General features: G+C 35.2%; 1 pseudogene; it reads right to left on the bottom strand.

Moving 5' to 3' along the window:
* Positions 1-4,744: 4,744 nt before the first annotated feature.
* On the bottom strand, positions 4,745-5,562 carry LOC128015102 (melanin-concentrating hormone receptor 1-like; annotated as a pseudogene).
* Between the last annotated feature and the right edge of the window lie 194 nt (positions 5,563-5,756).

Below are 5,756 nucleotides of genomic sequence, written 5' to 3'. Positions count from 1 at the left end.
TAAATACAAATTTAACTTTAAAATCATATCTGTTTTTCAAACCAAAATGTAATTTTCTCTCCTTTTTTGATCATATTTATTACGTGTGAGCAGCTCTGGCTGGGGATACTCCTCTTCTTCACTATGTAAGTAACAGAGACATTGAATTTATAATCCATATTGTTAGATTTTTTTTTTTTTTTTAAATAACTTATTACTAACGGAGACTACACTCTAAAATGGCTCATTAGGCCTGCTGAGTTTCTTTAGTTCAACTATCCAGCTACACAGATTGTCAACACACTCTCAGCAGGTAAATGATTTCTTTCTTAAAATGTCTATAATTTTTACATTTCAAATTGTAACTGGTTTCTAACAAATCATACATTTTTCTCTTTTCAGTTTAAGTATCATGTAACGTAAGTGTGACCAGCCCTATTCAGTTAAAGATACTTCTCATCTCTTTACCACTAAGTAACAAAAATATTTAATTTATAATAAATTTTAAATTAAAATTAAATCTGCGTCCAAGGCATGTCCCTTTATAAACATCACAGGGTTGGGTGTGTGTGGTTCCCAAACAAGGAGAAAATAATGTATATATTATATATTTAATATATATATATTAAATTAAGATTCCAAAAATGAGTCTAAATCTCTAAATCTAATAAATCTTTCTTTTTTTAACCTGTCACAATGTAATAGAGGCTTTGAAAAGAAGGATGAGGCAGTGTAAACTATATTAATAATATAAAAAAGAAAATAGAAAGGGTGGTAAGTAGTTATGAAAAACTAAATTTTGCAAGAACCCCTTATATTATAAGTTGAGAAAAAAAATATCAGTGAGAAAACTAAAATTATAAATATAACAAATTGTAATAAAATATATATGGCCCCATTAAAGGGATATTTTGTTGTCATTTACTCTCCCTGATGTTGTTCCAACAGACATCTTCAAGATGAATCACAATGTTTGTGATTTAATTTGAAGCTTCCAAAAGACATGCACTTTTTTTTTTTTTTACCTTTTTAAGGCAGGTCACTTTTCGACGGAACCTACGCTCACTCTCTCCATCTCGCCTATCCTCTGTGGTTTCATCCTCACTTCCTTCGCTCTCTCAGTTTTCAGCTCTGGACATGAACAGTGCTACTGACACTCTTTGCTCCACTCTTATATCTTGCTTGGACAACTTCTGCTCACTGTCTGCTCTCTGGCTGTCCAATGTTCTCCGTGAACATTGCTCTAAACTCAGGGCTGCAGAGAGGAAATGGCATAAATCAAGAAATTCTACCGACCTCAGTGTGTATCAGTCTTTCCTCTCTTCCTTCTCTGCAAATGTCCAAATGTCTTCACTGCTAAAACATCATACCACCACAACAAAATTAACAACTGTTGTGACGCTCGGACACTCTAAATATTCTCTTCTCTTCTTAATCCGCCTCCACCTCCTCCTCCATCGAATCTTACAGCTGACGACTTTGCCGTTTTCTTCACAAATAAGACAAGAACCATCAGTGACCAATTATCTACACCGTAAACTGAGGATAACTTCACAATGACCAATGCACACCCTCTCTCCTCCTTCTCTCCACTCTGATTAAAGATAAGCAAACAGTTTACACAATATAGTAGAACAAAGTACAAATAATAATAATAAAATATTTTTAAAAAATCAATGTTTGATTGATGTTAATGGCATAATAAAGAGTATCAATTATACAGGCTACATATATGAACAGGTCTGAAATTTTGACACATCCAAAATTAAAGAAATAAAACAGGGACTTAAGACGTAATCAAATGTTCTTAAACAAATTCCTCTGCAAAACAAGTACAGTGCCTAGTTGATACTATTAGTAGTGTAGAAAGACTGATAATATTACATTTTATTAATTTTAGTGTGTAAGTTGAAATTACACTTGACTTGATTATACAGAAGCATACTCATATTAGTGCTTAACAACATATGGTAATTTTATTTTTTTTTTCTTTGTCCATGATTTAAAAACACTGGCTTTTGACTTTTCTATATACAGTATCAAGGGAGTCTGCCAAAACAACAGTCATAAAATTTCAAGCACATTAACAATACTCAACGCTTACTGCTAAAATTGTTTCCTGTTCCCCTAAAACAGTTTTCACAGTTTTTTCTCTAAGTAAACATGGTCATAATGTGATGATGTATAAATACATGATACAAATGCAGCGCATAGAGATGCCAAAATGTTGATCTATTGTTCCATCACTTAGTTTTTTCCTTTTTATTTTTTGAATCCTTCCGTTTTATTTTTAATCAAATAAAGTTGACCAATTCTTCGATTAGGTTGTTTTAAAGAGAAAGTATGTTACTCTGTATGGAAGCATATGGGTAGCATTATTCAATTTGGGATGTAATATGCAAAATGACAATGCAATATGTAAAATGGCAATGCATTTCTGTATTTACATTTACATTTTCCAATACATTTCTGCAACGTTTGGTGCAAAATGAAAATGAAAATTAAATTACATAATTTTCATTTGCCATTTACTACACCAGTTTTAATATGTAAAATGAATATTAATTTTAACGCTTTATAAGTTGCAAAATTAAAATGAAAATGTATTACAGAAATGATTAGATATGTCTAACATGTTAAAGCAAAAACTGTGGCAAAATGATCATTTAAATTCTATTTTTCTTAATTGCATTAACACTCACAGTCAAGACACTTACGATTGCATTTTCATTCGGTGTCCCGCAATGAATGTAGCAAAACTCAATGTGCACATTGAAAATGCATTCCGAGCCGATCACGTGTCCCCGCCCTCGCGCCACGTCAATCATTGTGTGAACAAGGCGGGGCTTACAGAAGGTCAGAGACTCAAGTCTCAAGAAGAGGATTCAATCAAGTGAGACAACATGGACAAGACAGTTGGTCCGTGTATGTTTTGATCATTTCTATTTATGGCTTCAATATTTCATTCGCACTTGTGGGCGGAGCTGAAACGCTGCTTTCATCTGATTGGTCGAATCGGAGCGGTTTTCATCTGACAGCCTTCAGCTGAAATGTCTGAAACTACACTCACTGTTAATTAGCATAATATTTGAATCAGATGTAGCTGGGCACATAATTCGTGCTGCTGAGACCTGCAAATTATTTCTAGGTTGTAGTATTGTATGAATATTATCCCACCAATAAAAAAAAAGTGCAAATAGTTCTGTCCCTTTGGATAACAGTAAAGTGGAAATAAATATAGTTACATTTATGAAATAAAATTAAATAGGATTTTTTGGGAAGGTAAGTCTGGCCAGTTATACAAGCAACACGAGTCGGACGAGTCTAAAGATATGAGCTGAATTGGGTGAAACATTAAAGTTCTAGTCTGTGTCAATTACTCTCATAATAAATAATAATAATAATGTTAACTGTATTTTTCGGTATAAGTTGCATCAGTCCAAAAATACGTCATGACGAGGAAAACAACATATCGTCATGACGTATTTTTGACTTATATAATATAAGTCTCACTGGACTATATGTCACATTTATTCAAGACCAAGAGAAAACATTACCGTCTACAGCCGCGAGAGGGCGCTCTGGGGTAGGCTACAGGAGCACTGAGCAGCATAGAGCTAATTTTACTATTTTTATTTAGAAATGTAACTATATTCATTTTTACAATTATTTATTAATGTCACACACACACACACACACACACACACACACACACACACACACACACACATACCTAGTGCCTTATGACTTAAAAGATGAGAGTGGTAAATGTTACAGACATGGAACTGTTCAGTCTATTATTGATTTTAATTTCCACTTCACTGTTATCCAAAGGGACAGAACTATTTGCACTGTATTTATCAGTGGGACAATATTCATACAATACTACAACCTAGAAATAATTTGCAGGTCTCAGCAGCACGAATTATGTGCCCAGCTATATCTGATTCAAATATTATGCTAATTAACAGTGAGCGTAGTTTCAGACATTTCAGTGCTTCATTCGCACTGACTCTTTTGCCTGAAAGAATGACAAGACCGAGCTGAAGGCTGTCAGATGAAAACCGATCCGATTCGACCAATCAGATGAAAGCAGCGTTTCAGCTCCGCCCACAAGTCCGAATGAAATATTGAAGCCATAAACAGAAATGATCAAAACATACACGGACCAACTGTCTTGTCCATGTTGTCTCACTTGATTGAATCCTCTTCTTGAGACTTGAGTCTCTGACCTTCTGTAAGCCCCGCCTTGTTCACACAATGATTGACGTGGCGCGAGGGCGGGGACACGTGATCGGCTCGGAATGCATTTTCAATGTGCACATTGAATTTTGCTACATTCATTGCGGGACACCGAATGAAAATGCAATCGTAAGTGTCTTGACTGTGAGTGTTAATGCAATTAAGAAAAATAGAATTTAAATGATCATTTTGCCACAGTTTTTGCTTTAACATGTTAGACATATCTAATCATTTCTGTAATACATTTTCATTTTAATTTTGCAACTTATAAAGCGTTAAAATTAATATTCATTTTACATATTAAAACTGGTGTAGTAAATGGCAAATGAAAATTATGTAATTTAATTTTCATTTTAATTTTGCACCAAACGTTGCAGAAATGTATTGGAAAATGTAAATGTAAATACAGAAATGCATTGCCATTTTACATATTGCATTGTCATTTTGCATATTACATCCCAAATTGAATAATGCTACCTATATGCTTCCATAACTCTGAAGTGTTAGCAGGTAAATGTCTTTGTCAGTCTGCGGCCAGATGGAGGGAAACAGTGGCCTCAGTGCTTCTCGTGTTGAACAGAAAGTGGTTGTGTGCAGGCTGGATGGCCACTATAAACTGCTTTTTAAAGCTGTTATTCAGAATAATATATAGAAAAGCATTAATACAGCTGTTAGTGTAACCAATGCTAATGGCAACATGATAGACATAATAAAACAAGGCACTGGGTTTCTGTGTTCCCAGATGAACAAGCTGAAGGATGTAGCACGGAGCCCAACAGTGCACACTTGTTGGTTCCTCGGGGGAAGATGTGCCACTGTGGTAGACATGTGCTTCAAAATTTTAAAGAACACCAAACAGATAATCATGAGTGGAAGGGCGAACACCAGTACAAACTGAACCAGAGGATGCTGATGGATGGAATCTGTAGAATGAGAGCACATCCCACCATGCCTTTGTGGAGAGGCATCAACCCAGTGTACATTTAAACAGGAGTAATTGAGACGAGAGAAAGCACCCACACCATCCCCACCACACAACTGGAGACACAGGTTGTCCGGATGTGTTTAAAGCGGAATGGGTGGACAGTAGCCACATAACAGTCCAAGGTCATAACTGTGTGGATTTAGGAGCTCATTGTCTGGCTGTTCGAATCTAGGGCAGAGATGTGTGCATATAGATGCTCCAAAACACACAGATACGTTTCCCAGGAGCTGATGAATGAGAAAGGACATGCCAAAGAGGAAAAGCATATCCACCACAGAGAGATTGAATATGACAATGTCTGGTACCGTTTGTTTAGCCTCGCATTTGGTCTTTTTAATAATGGTGCCGATGGCAATAGAATATATATATATATATATATATATATATATATATATATATATATATATATATATATATATATATATATATATATATATATATATATATATATATTGCAGCCAGCCTTCTCTCTGAATTATGGGGTCCAGCATTTTCACTCTTTGACCACCCGATGTCGCTCCGTTCATCTTGCAGTCCGCAGACATACGCT

Source organism: Carassius gibelio, chromosome A6 (genome assembly GCF_023724105.1).
Source record: "Carassius gibelio isolate Cgi1373 ecotype wild population from Czech Republic chromosome A6, carGib1.2-hapl.c, whole genome shotgun sequence".
NCBI classification, from domain to species: Eukaryota; Metazoa; Chordata; class Actinopteri; order Cypriniformes; family Cyprinidae; genus Carassius; species Carassius gibelio.
Note: the sequence above shows the minus strand (reverse complement) of the source record. Positions and strands in the feature narration are given on the sequence as shown.